Below are 16,943 nucleotides of genomic sequence, written 5' to 3' on the forward strand. Positions count from 1 at the left end.
GTCTTTCTGTGAGTGCTGTGACCTAAGGGACGATGTACGAGCAGGTCCACTGTTAGAGGGAACACGCTAGCGCGTAGCTCACGCCACGCAGCGCCACGTACGTGAAGGGGGGAAAAGCAAGCACATGCGCTGTAATTCAAAGGGGCGGTGCGATTCGAGCGTCGTCTGCTAGCGACCCTACCCACCCCATCGCTTCGCTCGCGTGCGGCCACGTTTCAACAGCCTACTACTAGGACCTGCTTCAGTAATCCATCGCTTCACAGTCGTTTTCGACGCTTGAAATGTAAGGTTGCACAGATATTTTGGACAGAAGCGCTTGGCTTATCGGCGATAAAGCAACTAGTTCGCAGCCTTGCTGCCCTTTTGTCAGATGCAACGTAGGCTTGCAAATAGCGTCCTTGATCATTTGCTCCTTTCTGTTCCTAAGATCGTGTTGGTCGTTTTGAGCGGTCGACTCTTCATCGTTGAAATGGAACGCTAGGTATACCGTCGAAGAGGAATTTCAGCGACCTGCGTTAAATAGTGGACGAACACCCTAGGCATTGTGTAATCTTCTAATTACCACGAGCAAAGAGCCCTCTTGCGTGCCTCCGAGCCAGAAGACCAACGCCGGCTCATCAAGCGCGCGGTGGAGGCTGCGGTATCCCAAGGGATCCCCGCCGCCCCCCTCTTAAATAGCGCGACCAGTCTTCGTACTGGTCCCCTGTATCTTTTTTTTCTGTTCTGGGAGAAATAATTATACCACCACCCGCTCACGAACACACGCTTCTTTATTGGCATTTCGGAAGAGCAATATCTCCGTATGCTTTATTTTTTATATAGCTTCTTTTTGCGTGCGCATGCCGCACGCAGGAACTCGGAGGGGTGGTTCGCAAGCAGACGACGCTCGTCATGCAGCACCTCCAGCGCGCTTTTGCGCATGCTCTTGGTTTTCGCCGCTTCACGTAACTGCCACGGTGCGGAGCGAGAGCGTGCTTCCCAAGGTCGATCCAAATAGGTCGTGAAGCTTCGGGCGAAAAGCGGTTCAGAACCTATTGCCAACGACACCAGCAAGGGGAGTTATGGGTGTTGCGATTGAAGCGCGACTGTTTTGAGGGAACAAACACTAATAGCGAAAAACCAGGTTTTGAATCAAGGGTAAATCAATCTTTATGTTTTACAAATTACATTTATTTCCCGAACAATATTATGTAGGTGCAATGTGCCAAGAATGTATGAAAGTGTTTAATTATTACGAAAAACTTTTTTTAGCGCCCCCTGAAGAGAGGCGCATGTCATTGTTATTAAGTGCAGCCCTTGCGGTGCATAGAAAGGCGCGCTCGTAAGTTCCTCTGCGACGACACGCCCCCTCATGTGTTCTGATGTTTCGCACTTGTAAATATCGTGGTGACAATTTGATTTTGGTGTGCGCGAAGTTGCGAGCTGCGTTTCATCATTGGTGAACGTGTTGGCTATGGTGTTCAACGGGCAACGGCACGACGCGACTAACATTTCAAGCCGAACGCTTTCCTCGGTACTCGCGGAAACGATGTGGTGTTCCAAGGATGCAATAACAACATGCGTAAGCCTGGCGAGCCCTTTCTTCTAGATAAGACACCGGGGCAACGGTTCGGAGTAGTGTGCTTGCTGGATTTTCATTCATCGGTATTCCTGCTGCCCGGTTTCTTTCGTGAACAAGCGGTGCCTACTATATTTCCTGATATCGGTGAGCAGATCTCTAAGTTATCTGTCGTGCTATAATTGGCATGTCTTGATACGTTACACGTAAGGTTAATTTATTGGAACATAAGGCAAAACATAATATACGTAGTGTACGCACTTTTTCTACTTATTACGACATTTGTTGCTCATTGTGTATGTTGTGATAAAACTACGTTATTGTGACCTTTGAACAAAAATTGAAATATTATTTTCGCGTGACCAGGCGTCATTTCTTCTCGTTAGAACTGAAGCCCACATGCGATGCGCTCTTTAAGTTCCCTGCGCATGTGCGAGGCAACAAAGCAAAGCTGCAAAAATGGGAGGTACGCTGCTGCCTACTATATTCACACTGTGGAAGATGACACGAACGCAGAATAAAAGCTCCAAGAATAGGGTTTCCTGGTAAAACCAAGGCGAATTGAACGGCGGTACACTTAAACAGCGCTGTTTAGTCACGGGAAATATTAGTGCGGCTAGCGTTAGCTTCAAGCGCACTCGCCAAGGGCTTGCCGGCTCGCCGTAGCACGAGTCCTTAGCGATCAGGCGCCTACGAAAAATACTTTGAGGTCAAATTTTGTGCTAGCGCCAACAAAATGACGTCACCTATTACCGATATTGGGTCACATTCGTTTTATTTTTTGTTCCGCCGGAAGTGTTCCTCCTCACACAGATGGCGCTAAGCCCCATAAGCAGCTAATGAACAGCATTTTCTGAACGTATGGTCATCTATGGAAGCTTCGCTACCATTTACCTTGTGTTCCCTCTAACTGTGGACCGACGTGAACTTGACCCCGGACAGGGAACACTATCCTGTGTAGGCGAAGAGACGATGTTCAATGCCAGGACGCAACGGTTACTGTAGGCATTGATTGAAAAAAAAATATTCAAGTTGTATAGTATTGCCCTATCAATCTCCACCAGAAAGGTTTATAATGAACAGCCACCTGCGTGCAATTAAGTCAGCCGCCGCGGTTTTCTTGTGGACGGCTCATCCGAAGGTCGCGGGATCGAATTCAGGCCGCGGCGGTCGCATTTGGATGGAGGCGAAATGCTAGAGACCCGTGTACTAAGGTACGGTAGCTAGTTGGGCGAGTAGGTACATCCACGTCTTTACGCACAACATGAAGGAAATAACCAACACGCCGGAAGAAAAGACGGAACAGGAGGGCTGACTACGATTCACCCTTTTGTAGGATTGCTTATATTTCTCACATGATGATGTAAAAATCGGCTGTCATATACTGATATAAACTACAAAAAATAGTGTAAAAAAAATTCCATCAAAACGATGTCAGTACTTCCCAGAAAAGAGCTGGGAATTATACGCCAAACATACTCAACAGAGTGTTTTCAAAAAAGTGGGAAAACACTGTCCCATTGACTCATGAAGGCCTCATCTCGCGACTGCACCAACGGGTATTCGGGATAAAACGACCAAAGCAAACGGCACACAGCAACCCTTCTCAAGTTGTGCAGAGCAACGTTGTGCGCACCCCATTTCCAGCTGTAGGACACCACCTGCACCTGTGCCTCTTCGAGCCTTCATAGCACTGCGATCTGTTCCTGTAAAGCTTACTTCACCGCATGCACCAAACATTTTCCGGCCCATTGCCTGTCCTTCCTTTGCCTGTCAAAATTGTCGAGTACTGTTCCTGTCCCTGAATATGTGCACACTTTTGAAGCGGTATATGATATTGTGACGTGGTAGTGACGTCAACGAAGACAGCAGTCGGCGTGTTCAAGATGAAACTGTTTATTTGGCCGAACTTGTGGCCGGCAAACGGAAAGTTAATTTACAGCAATACACACGGTATGCACTGATAGCGGCGAACAGAGCGTCGACCGTCGATCAACTGACAAGTGGTCAAGCGCGTCGGCTTTTATACAGGCGCTATCGAACTTTCCAGCGATATCACTGGTGACGGCGTTATCTCTCGATAAAGCTGGAACATTCGCGTGCAGCGCGCAATTTTAACAGAGCGCTCTAAAACAATCGCGAAGCTTCTTACACATCGCGGCGCCGCCAGCGCAGCGCGTTGCCAATAGTCTTTGTGGGTGAAGCTTCAACTCATGAAAAATAAGACGCGCGGCAATATGAAGAAAAATATTCTACGCACCATTAACCACAATTACGCTAAGAGATGAACGTGGCAATATGGCAGGATATTGTGTTTTGATGCATATATCAGTCAGGTTATTATTGCGAATATTTATAAAAAACACGCGATGACTGGAAGGTAAAACTGCCTCTTTGAAAAATCAGAGAAAATTATCCTGCATTCTGATTGGTAGGTTCTTTCTGCCTCAAGAAGAGGAAACCAGGAAAATATGAGTGACTTAGTGTTGCGCAAATCTCGACGGGTGCTGTGGGAGAAACTTTTTTTTCTAGAGGCGGAAAAGTGGTACGTATGTGTCCTGCTGACGCACGAACGGTCAAGCTTTATTCAAGTTAAACCAAACACACATATACCAAAAATACACATGTGTACACCAGTACATCTGGCCTTCCATTATCCAAGGCGCAAAAAAAACCTCAAGGCCCTTGACGAAACGTAGAGGTGAGCGTGGATTACATAAGCCTAGCAATAGTTTTCCCTGCAGTGCACACGAAGCCATGCCATGCAGGTGCACCTGTCGCCACGCTTAGAAATGTGGTAGGCTTCAGAAATGAGGCGGGTACTTTCCCCTTTAGCTCTCCGCAAAATTTTTGCGCTATCAAAACTGAGCGTGCAACCAATGAAGAGACAAATGTCTTCGATAGAGAACTTAGGCGCTTAAATGCGGCAGACAACTCATGCTTGACCTGCTGGTATAGAGGAAAGGCCAAACGGCGCTCGGAGCCTCTGCGCCGCTCGTGCACGGAGCAGCTGATTCTTCCTCGAAAGTTGCAACAAATGCGCCGCACAAAACAATGTTCATGAAAGTTGGTGAACTTCTGAAGGGTATAAGAACTTGGTAGGTCTTTGCAGGTTCGTTTCCTTTGCAAGCCTGATGATGCACGATCTTATATTTTCATCGCGGCCAGTGTGGACTTCGGTGTTCCTGGATAGCTTCTACATTTGGCGTGGTTGTCGGCTGTCTTCGAGAAATACGACGTCTTTAATGTTCCCTTCCATGGTTGGCCTTTCCTGGCGGCATGGTGGCAGTTCTTGAAGTTATCATTTTGCCCGTAGTTCCCAAATCTTCTAAATTGACCTATCTCATGTTCTATTATTGTTTCAAATGATGTGATGACATTGACAGCAGCTCGGACGTATTCGTTCTTGGAATCGAGATCAGCCGTTTCCATGTGAGGAAATGCTTCGCTGTGAGGAGTTCCGGATCTCTGACGTCACTGAAAACATACGTGATTGGCCTGTAGTTCGCACGGCTTCAACTTCCATTAGAGTCGTGACAGTCAAGTTAGTCATTAGTCAGCACTTGTGTTTCAACGTTTCTTCTAGTGTCTGTTATTTAAAACGAGTTGTGGGTAACGATTCTTGCGTGTTAATGGAAACTGCGCAACGGAGAGATCGTTTCTGCTCGTTCCAAGGTTCAGGCATTGGCATCTTTCCTGCAAACCTGAAAAATGTGGTACATAAAATGCTGCACTTTCTGGGAAACATGCATTTCTTCTGTCTGTGTAATTATAAAGCGAACAGTGTTAACAGGAATATAGGTTTACCCTAAACATCAGTGTGTATCTTTCCCCCATGTTCGTCAACAAAATGTTTATTCAAAAGGGGACATATGCTTAAGGGCATGACGGACGTGTCAAAATTCCGCAATGAATCTTCGTACATTTCGAAGGTTAGAGTAATTTACGGAATGCTTCCTTGACATACAGGTGCTGAGTTCAGTGCATCAAAATACAGATGCTGTACGTGATCACAATGCGCGATCAAATATAAATTTATCACGAATAGTGATTACATTAGTGACAAATTTTCTGGCTTTTTGTAGTGCTCATGATGAGTAGTTTTCTGTTAACTCAAATGCTGCCGCCTACAGATTAGCGTAATATCGGTTAATCGCCACTCTGCCTTCAGTGTTCCGCTGAGCAGATGAAAGACAGTGAAACAATTCAAAACATGCGGTACGTGGCCAGCACATCTGGCCACATACCAGCACATAGCAAGATGCCTAGCCCATAGCAAAATAGTGACTAAATGCGTTAGTACAAGTTTCATCTCAATCTCGAGCTTATAGAAAAAAAGGAAGATACACATTTTGCGCCATTAGTAACATACATGGCGTCACCGTTTATGACCAGATGCACTGTCATTTCTGCTTTATATTTGCTTCCATCGGATGTAACCCTTCCTCATAGAGACAGCACTAACCTAATTGGATAGCTCATGAACAGCACATGTTAACTCGTAGGCGCCTATGAAAGCTTCGCTAACCTGCACACATTCATTGACGTCGCTTTCTCATTTCTCCATACAGGGTGACACAGCCTAAAATCATCAACCGGAAAAGGGGCAGGGGGAGCCAAGCCGAAATTGTTGTGCAATAGCAGTGAGGTGTACAGACTATACCTGTCGTTCTGGTACTCAAAACATAAAATAGTGTTTGTGCTATGTTCAGCATCATACGACGTCTTTATCAAACTTTACCTTTTAAAAAGGACTGATAATAAGGGGGAAGAGGAGTTCCATGTGGACAACGATGGGGTGTTGATGGGCAGAGGTCCCCTACCCTGAAACGTCCGCGGGAAGCTGATAGCGGGAGAGAGCGCGCTGCTGTTTTCGAGGTAGCCACACTTCGAGAACGTAAGCTTAAATCCTCCTGAGATCCTGAAATAAAAACTACCACATGATCATCCACATCTCGGAAGTCTGTTGCCACTTTCGATCCATCAAACAGAGGTACTGTGCAAATAGTATTTCTTAGCATCCATTGGTACTGCAGCTACATCTATGGCGACAAGTTTTAGTTTACTGTTATCAACCCTCACTTTGGTGTGTTGACCCCGAGGCCCTGTCTCGGTGACTAATGTCTTTTCAAAGCCACGTGGGCGGCTGTGGTGTTCTGTCAGCATCGCAAGAGTATACTGCCATTTCAATACTTAAGCAATACATAGGCCCATCCTTAGGAAGTTATAGGTTTGCATTTTGATCAAGGCTACTGTTCAAGTTGTTTGCAATATGTATGACCGTCACTTTAATGCTTCCCCAGAGACCAACAAAAATTTTGGCGTCTCTGATATCGGTTCACGGACAATACATCAACGATATACTACCCTGTTTTATTTCATTCGGAGCAGACATAGGTGCTTTCATGCCTAAACTGTTCCTAATTATGGCTGCAAATTGGGCAAGTTCAATGTGTCCAGTAGTAAAGAGTGCAAACACGGCGCTGACTCACAAGCAAACAGACTCTGTGTAAGTGATTTGTTTTTATTCTTGACTATGATACCGTGTTCTTTCTATCACTACTTCGAGACCTGTAGACAAAACATATGTTAAAGTTCGTTACTCGGAATTATTTCAGACATTCCCGCCATGAGCGTCCATGGCAAGATGCTAAACAGAGCTGATAACTACATTTCGAACTGGGCATGCCAGGTTAGACATTCTAGCATCTTGTCTAAGACTTTCATCCTGAAGAGTGGTGTTCGTCAAATCTAACACCAGTTCTTGGATACGCATGTACATTGTTTGTTTCTAAATGTGCCACCGCACTCAATCTATGCACTGCGTTCTTCTCTAGTTTCGTGGATGACGTGCAGATCGGTTTTAAATTGCAAAACGTCAACTGCTATGGACGTGTCAAAACTGGTTTCAGGGAAATGGCAAAATATGCTAATGAGAACTGATCTAGATGGAGCGCTTAGTAAAGCATGTGATTTCCAATAACAAAAGTTGTTAAAGGCTGCCAGAACCTACCATGTTGGTCTGAACAACAGCGTCCGTAGCCACTTAATAAATATTTCTTGACCTCAACCAATATGCAAAGCTGACCTGCATTCTATGTATTTTATACCTAAAAACTAAGTGCCTGAAGCCAATGGGCATATCGAAGATCCTCTCAATACACGAAGGGGTAGCGACGTGTAATATTTTTGGAACCTGTATGATACCTTTACATCTAGACTGCAGCGCTAGAATTTACAATCTGCAAGGCCGACTACCATTACTATGCTAGATGCTGGTCATCATATGAATACCCGCCTCGTGACTGGTGCCGTAAAAGTAAGTTCAATGCACGGCCTTTATGAAGAACGTCATACACCAGTTTGACATACTTCTCCTAAAGTCAATTGATGTCTGAACATCTATGCTATATATCATGAATGACGCATCATTTTTCGCGCGTATTCACAGCTGACATTCTGCTGGGGAGCCATTTTGAGTGCTTGTGAAAAGGTTGTGCGAAAAAATGTCCCACTCTTAAAACGCCGCCCAATGCACCTAGGGAAGATTCTACCGCGGGGCTGTGGCATGTAGTTGGATGTGAAATATCACTTATGGACGACACGAGGCGCGTATCAGAGTCAAACAGTCCGATGACATTTCAAAACAGTCAGGCTCAATACGAGTTCCCAGGACACGCACTCATGGGTCAAGGTTCTATGCCATGCGTTTCCTGTGCAAAATTAATTATTAATTAATTAATTAATTATTTAATTAATTTAATATTTACCCGCATCGCCCCGTAGGGCATTAAAGCAAGAGGGTTCCATACTTAACTAGGTACATGAAAAAAAATGATTTCAATGCATGGAAAAGACATGATTTCATGGCATATGTGCACTGCTCGATGGATAGTTGTCCCCATCTCAAACAGTTCTTGAAAAAAAGGAGCACTGCAAGACGTGACCTACAAAAGCAAATTCCCTGATCATGAAGTAGTGGTCCCGGTGCTTTGATATGTGGTATGGCGCCTCTAAAGAGTGTTCGCGGTTTGGTTCATCTGGATACGATTGGGCCAACGATGCGAATAATGTATTGCGATGCCAATTATAAGGACGTTCCAGGTTCGTTGTTGCCGTCGCCGTCATGTTCCTTGTAAAGTCCAAATTGTGAACATGACCCCGCGCGTCTTATATAAGTCTATGCCAGTGAGAGTGCGCGAGCGCTGCCGATGAACGCCGGTCCAGCAGAGATGAAGCGATCCGGCCGTTTTTGTCGCGCAGAAGGCACATGGCGATCGAATCCGTATATAGCCATATATATATATATATATACATATATATATATATATTATATATATATATATATATATATATATATATATATATATATATATATATATATATATAGACGCCAAAATCGCTGCACCAGCGCTTGTCTTCCTTCGTGTCTTGTACGTTTCACGCTACCCAACAATGTTCATTTTTAGTGGACCAGTGGGGTGAGTGGTGGGATTTGCCTAGTATCTGCGGTAAATACGTGCTGTATATGTCTTGCAGCGGACGTATTATGGTGGCGGAGTGAAAAATATAGAAGGGGACATACAGAAGTTATTGTCATGCCGACACGATCTTTGAGTTCACCCTGCAATGTTCCTTGGTTGTGAACAGCATATTGACTGCAAATCAATGTCAGCTTGCCAAAAGGATCTCGATTTATTGAGTGTTCTTCAACGACGTAATCGGCAGCAAAGCCTCTTTTTGCGTCACTTTAAAGGATAACTAGCAGCGCTAATTTAACGGCTTCGTAAATGCTGTGGATAGCGTTTTTTTTGGAGCGGTACCTCTTATCCCTGGTACAAACTCACAAAACGCCTTCCTGATAAATATGGCTTCCAAGCTCAGCCAAATTAAATGCCGGCTAATGACTGCAGCAAAACACAACCGCTGAAGCGGCTCAAGCATGGCCTCGGCAATTAGTTCCGGCAACGTGCCGTTACAACGTCGCGGTGGCGGAGCTAATCACAGAGGTCACAGCTCAAGATCAGTCATTCGCACGGTGGAGCACCGACGGCGCCTAAAAGCGTCTGTGGGTTGTCTTGAAGTGCGAAAATCTATGCCCCTTCTCTAGGCGTATAGTCGAAGCATCTTAACTTCTCGTCATAATTATATTGAGTAGATTCTTGCCGATGCGTAAAGAATGTAGATTCTTGCTGATGAGTTTCCGCCATCCTTTCTCCCTTTCTCCCTTGTTTGAACGCGTTGATCACGCGCTTCAATCCACTCGCATCGTGTGTCGCTGCAATACCGTCCATAGTGTAGCAGTCGCTTCGCCAGAGCAAGGCATGGATGATGCAGGATAAGTAGTAGAGCAGTCGAGTGAACCAAATTGTGTTTTTATTAAGGAGGTATGGCAAAAAACAGGAGTCGCTCAAGTTCACTACTCCGTACCGCCACTGCCACAGGCACTGGCGCACGCAAGTGCACTGCGTTTTTGCGCCGAGAACGCCCACGGTATCGAACAACGTCTGCACTGAACGAAACCGAGACATCGTTCGAGGAAACTTGCTTTCATCACGTGCAACCACAGCAATTCTTCATTTTTGGAATCAGGAAACGTCAACACAGTGTGCCCCTCAGCATTTAAAAAGGGCCAGCCTGACGTATAGAAAGGAGTGAAGTTCAGCTTTCTCTGTGTGGAACACCATTCAAATTTAACCTGCTGACGCACTAGGCCTGATATATAGGTTTTAAATATAGCAGATGGCTCATGTAGCAACTCGTGCGAATAAAATCACCTGAAGAGACATTTTCTACCTCCTCCTTTCTACCACTGAGTAAATCAGACACAAAAGCAACCTATGGCTAAGGAAAAATATATTCATCCACGCCTATAGACTCGAAATTAGGCTTGTAAATCAGCACGCATATGTCCGTCGCATTCATGTGGCGCCAACATTTCATGACGCTTTGGTTATTGGGTATTCCGTGCCTTGCGAACTGCAGTAAACGTAAGTTCTGCCTCATTTGATATGCATGCTAGCATTTCAACGGACTGCCAGTTATAGTTTACAAAATGGTGCCTCAGTTAAATTTGAGGAACTGCGACCTGAATAGTGGCAAATTTTCATTTCCAACCGTAGTAGCACCATGTGATGATTCGACGTTGCCACCACATTGAGAAAGTTGCTTCGACGTTGTGGCCACATTGCGTGCTACTTGGGAAGCATGTGTTCCGCTACAAACAATAACATTGCGTTGAACCACATGCTACGCGAACGATTGAGTAGAGAGGGCATCTTTTACAAAACCAGTGTGCCCCAGTGGCCCTGGTGCAGCCTCTCGGACATAGATGTCCACGGAGTACATCTTCCGCGCAATACACAAGCTTTCACTACTCCGGGTGGTTAAGTTCGTTCATGCTCCCCACTTTTCAGGAGATGGTGTCGCACTGAAAGAGGTAGCGTGAGGGCGGCTGCAGCCCCATGAGTAAGCGCGCAGTCAGGCTACATCCACACCACTTTCAGCTGCCGTATCTGTCATTTGCCATACCAAAAAGCCGACTTACATCGCCTTACGTATAATTGTCCTGACGCACACAAGGTTCGGCGATGTCATTCAGAGTGAGCTCCTGTTTTCTGAGTGAACTCTTCTTTTTATAACGACCTATGGTCAGACATACTAAACTTGTGCAGCTCTATCGGCCTTACGTCGGCTCACGTCTGCGCATCATACTTCAATGTCATAGCCTTCATACACCAGCTCAATATGTATTTATCAGAGGCGTGAGTTACGGAAGGTGGGGGGGGGCGCCTAAAATCGCCCTTGAACCACATTCTATACAGGAAGTTCATTATGAAAATATCGCGTGTAAATCGTATCCTTTAATAAAATTGTACTTACTGAAGTGCAACCACTTATAACTCCTAATTCAAGGTGGGAGAACGATTATGTCGTATACCGGCGTAAAAGAGCATTAACACCACAATCAAAACACCTAATCATACGCTGACGCACTCGTGAGTCGGCTCACTAAGACGGCGATAGAGTAGTGAGTCTCAGTCTGAGTGAGTGCAGATGATAATAGTTCTGGTGAGCTTGAGCCTTCGTGACTGTAGCTGACACACATTTTAGTCGGTTGGAATGCGAGTTTGTCAGGTAGAGGAACATTTTTGTGAGACTGAGTCGTAGTGAGTCCGGCTGCGAAAACCTCTAGTGATTCTAAATCCCATTGCGTGTCGTTGAGGAAAGTTTGTTAAGTGTCAGTCGCAGTGAGCCCTAAACGCAAAATATATTCCTGGAGTGTGTCACATCCAGCTTTTTGCTGACTTATGTCCAGGTATATTGGCTTCCATTCGAATCCGCCTTGAGACTCAGTCCCGAATAGCACATAACCCATGAGAAGCAGAAAAGAACGCAACTTTTCTTGCGATGGCTTGCATTTTCTCCGCGGCATCATCGTTAAGGGAATCGATACAATACTCTGAAACTTATGATATTGATTTCAAATTGTACATGTATGCTCAGAATGAGGTCTTGCACGTTATTGACTTGAAGATAACTTAACCTGCTGAAAAAGGGTGGCACCCATGCACTTTAGTACGCTTAAAATGAAGGACATTGTCAAATAATTTCAGAGTACCATGTTTTGTTGAAGTGACTGTTTTTTACTGGATGGCTTCATCATTAAGAAGCCAGATGCTGAAGTTCTAAACAACAATTTGCAAAAAGTGACAGTCGTTTGAAATATGTTTTTTTTATCTTCTGGTGTAAATTTCCGTTTGCGCAGTAGTGCTTGCTGCTCTGACTATCATTTTTCTCAACTCTCGCAGGGTCTGAGGTTATAATATATCCCTGTCTCCTTGAAAGCCGGAATGAAGGTGGAAAAGAAGGTAATACGAATACATGACAACATCACTCTTAACCTCCAGAAGAGCTCTGTGCTATCAAAGGAGTTCTTACTGAGAACTTATCAAAGCGGTGTTATGGATCATAACTATGTAAGTGTGAAAACTTATATTTATACAGTCAGTACTTATCAATCTTGCGTGCAACAAACGCGCATCCTTTCACTTTGTGATCAATTTTACGTGATGAAATACCCCTATTATACTGAAATGATGTTCAATATAGGTACCCGTGGCAATTAAATCATCATAAACACTGGCTGAGCTCAGAAATACGTAAACCTATAGCATAGGCAAACTTTTAAAAACTTCTTTGTTAACTGACACCTGGTCACTCAAGCAATTTTACAGAAAAAATGGAATTCACTGAAAGTGAATGTCAGGTCATCAAAGGCTAGCTCTGCTGATGAAAGTGAAACAACAAAGAAAACGAATATAACTTTGGGCATATGTAAAGCATGAGTGGAAACAAATGTGTTCTTCCCATGTTTACCTCTGAAGAGCAAAACCATGATTCCGGACTGCCTGAGCGCAGTATTCTTCCAGTGTTTTGAATATGTATTTTTGCGAGGACCTGCTGGGGAGACCACACTATCGAACAACACCACTGAAAACGATATGATGCCGGACAGTTAAATTTCTATTGCTGGCCTCAATACTTCATTGCGCAACTTAGATGCAAAATGTCATTGGACCTCGTATTTGAAGTTCAATAGCGCTCTGCAGTTGACAATAATTTTCAGTCTTTCCTTTAAAGATTCATCATTTCGCAAAAATGATCATCATGAGGTTGTGCTGTGTCCAGTGCAAAACGAAGGCCTCTCCCGGTGATCTCCAGCCCACCCTGTCCAACGCAAGCTGCTTCCATTTTATGGCTCTAAATTTCTTAATCTTGTTGCTCTGTTAGATACTTTACCACCCTCGGCAGCACATTACCTCCACTGGTATGCATTCTGACGTTCTAACTAACCATCGATTATCTGCTCTCATCATGGCGTGTCCTACCCAGGTCCATTTTTCCCCTCTCAATGTGTTTTAGTGTAGCGGCTACCGATGTTTGTCATTTCAACAATTCAGCCGTTTTTCTAACTCCTGCAGTTACGCCTGTCATTTTTTCGCTCCATCGTACGCTGAGTCGTCCTTACCTGAGTGGTCCTTAGCGCACTGAGCATTCTGGCTTTCCTTGTTTCTAGCGTAAACGTGCAAATGGCATTTTAAAAGCTGAGAATCATCAATCGAAAGCGCGCTTCCATCAGTAACATCCACCTCGTAAAGAACGCTTGCCTCTATTGCGACTTGCTTTAAAGATGTAATAAGTACAAGCTTGTATTGAAGTACCTATGCTTTCGTGTCTATGTGTTTGTGCGGTCAAACCTTCCAGGGAGCTATAATACGCTTCCTGCATTCTGATGTTTAGTGTTCAGATAAAATTTCATCTATTTTGGAGTATTGAAAACAATGCAAAATTGAGCTCCGAATATTGGAGAATCGGAAATACACTAAAAATGAACACCAATAAACGCCGAATTCCCACAAAAAATAAACTCCGAAAAGTACTCTCCAAATTTCAAGAAAAATAAGCTCCGAAAACACGGAGCCATAGTTATGTCTAGTCAAGTACAATGGTTGCACGCTTTCTGCTTTGTGACAGTGGTATGTTAACGGTCATGAGTAAAGAGTATCTACCGTTCGCACTGAATTGTGTTTCTTCGCCAGACGATATTCGAACCCGCATACTAACAATTCCAAGGCGAGCAACTTAACAACTGGGCTACCCAGGTACGCTGTCAGAGCATAGCATACCCTTGTAAGTAATTTACAGCCAGAAAATGGGCAAGGGGAGTAACGGTGAAGAAGAGGGAAAGGAGGAGGAAAGAGAGTAATTATAGCGTAGAATAAAAAAGACAGGACAAAAGGCGGAAAAAGGAAGAAGGAGAAAAAGAGACATGCTCAAAGGAAGAGAACGAAATAGAGAGCGAAATAAAGAGATGGAAAGAACGAGGAAGCGATAAATAGGGACAGGGAGAGAGAAAAACAAAGGGAAGATAGAGAAAGTAAGATTAAAAAACCGAGAAATAGAAAAAAATATAGAGAGAGAAACGAAGAAATAAGAATAAAACCGAGACAAAAACACATAAAGAACACAGCAAATAGACAAAAAAAGCATGGCTGATCCCTCTGACATAGAAATCGGTATAACATGAAAGTAAAACGTGTCCTGACAGACGTAGTTGAGCATTATTTGTGCATTGTTTCGCCCTGAGGGCGAAGGAATGAATGTTATAGCAACAAGCTGTAATGTCACGCGAACAACGGCAACCAGCTCGAAACTTGAAACGCGCTGCTCAAGCCGAAAGGACGCACGGAACGAACAAAACTGTCACAGCTAAAAACTGTCACAGCTCGACAGTTAAAGCGCGCTGGTCAGATACAAAGTAGGACGCACGAGACGAACGCACAAGTATACACAGTATGAGCGCGAACATTCAAAGATGTAACTTATTTGTTTGTGAGTAGCCCGCTCCTTTCGCAAAAGCGGCCGCTGCTCTGAGCGAAGTGATCTTCGTGTTCTTTGTAACTTCAACGCAAACTTGCGCAGAGGGCGCAAGACGTACAATATAAGCGCGCGCACGAGCGACCACGCCCTGTAAAGGCGCACGCTCATCTCAACGCGCGCCCTTCGCGCCATCTCGCTAGTGATAACGAAAACACGCTGTTGTACACCGATCTCCGAGTACCAGCACCGGCAAATGTTTACCAGCACCAGCACGCCGAGTACCAGCACCAGCACGCCGTTAGTATGTCGAAGAACGTGCCGTCTGTGGCGGATTCTTTTCGCGCTGAGAATCGAGGGGTCGTAAGTTCGACTCCCTGTGACGGAACTTTTTCCTCTAGGTTTTCTTTGCCATATATTATTCTTTATATTTTACAACGTCATATCCGTGACGGAAATGCGTCAGTGAAGCCGTGGTGGACACCGGCAAAAAACAATTTCGTGTTAAAAGAAAGAAATAGAGGAATAAAGAGAAAATTTGCAAGACTTAGCGCCCGTAAGGTAACACGCGAACCTACGTAGCTGCTCACTTTGTTGACGTTTTTGCTGATGATGATGATTAGATAACTGTGTGCGCGTTGTAATGAGTGGGCCTTTACAACAGCCGCTGGTTGTGCAACTTGAATGTTTTGACTGCTGCGAGAGTTTACGGTTCTGCGACGCCGTATTACACACGTTGAGGAAACTCATTCCACTACATAACATTCATATAGTGTTTTCTTCGACGCAGTTTCAAGCGATGGTGTGAGTCTGTGGTAGAACACCTCTTTGCCACGCAGGGCGGCCTGGGTTTGATATCACTCGAGCCGAAGTTTTAAATGCGAAGCATTTCTTAGCGAACCTCAGGCACTTTGGGTGTTTCTATCTACGTAGCTATCTATCTATCTAGCCGCCTACGTCTGGGCGCTCTCCCGGCCGTCTCCATAGGTTGTAATATACCAAAATTTGCATATCATAGGATGAGCGTATGTCAAACACGATTCACTGGTGACAAGAATAACCCAAAATACCTGACGCGTACGTCATGAAACCCTTTCCCTCAGTCACGTGTGGCACATACCCGCATACCAGAGTTCATGTTATGTTTCTGTTTTTTATGCTCGTCACTTAGTCACGTCGCGCAATACCAATTTTGGTGTATATCACGCTAGTGAAACGGCCGCCAACGCACCATGAGCGTGGCATCCAAGTCATGCTGTACATGACATGCGTGTCATGATTTTCATATGACCTCCTGATATTTATGTTCGTCACATAGTCACGTTGCGCAGTACCAATTTCGGTGTATATCAAGCGAGTGAAACGGCCACCAGCGCACCATGAGCGTGGCACTAAGTCATGCTGTACAATACTCACGGATTGAAACAGGACACTCGGAGCGCGCATGTTGCGCTCCGAGTGTCCTGTTTGTTGCGCTCCGAGCAGAACGCATGTTGCGCTCCGAGCAGGACACATGTTGCGCCGCTCGTGGATGCTCGTGGAACCAAGGTGTTGCATTGTGGTATAGAGCAAGGGAAAGAACATGTACGGAGCAGAATTTGTTCTTCCGGTCGCCAACGTGTCGGGCTGTAGTTCACCACGTGCACACCGTCAGCGTGGCGCTGCAAGGCCCGTGCGCTTTCGCATGCCGACCGAGCAGGCTCGCCGGTGCACACCACTTATATCGCGGTGCGAGCAGACGACGCTCTCGCTCTGCGCACTTTGGCGATGCGGCACGCATGCTGTGCAAGTAAGACACGGGATTCAGCTAAGACATTGTGCCTTACGTGCGCTCGTAGACATGATAAACACCTGCACGCAGGCACAGAAAGTTTATTTCTCGCTTTCTGTCAGGACAAAAAACAAAATAAAAAAGAAGCAGCCGCAGGCCCGTCTTCGTGCAACACTCAAACAATCTCTTAGTATTTTTTGGTTCGCCCCTAGCAGCCAGTGCCACATCGCCAAA

The sequence above is a fragment of the Rhipicephalus sanguineus genome, chromosome 8, assembly GCF_013339695.2.
Source record: "Rhipicephalus sanguineus isolate Rsan-2018 chromosome 8, BIME_Rsan_1.4, whole genome shotgun sequence".
Classification (NCBI taxonomy): domain Eukaryota; kingdom Metazoa; phylum Arthropoda; class Arachnida; order Ixodida; family Ixodidae; genus Rhipicephalus; species Rhipicephalus sanguineus.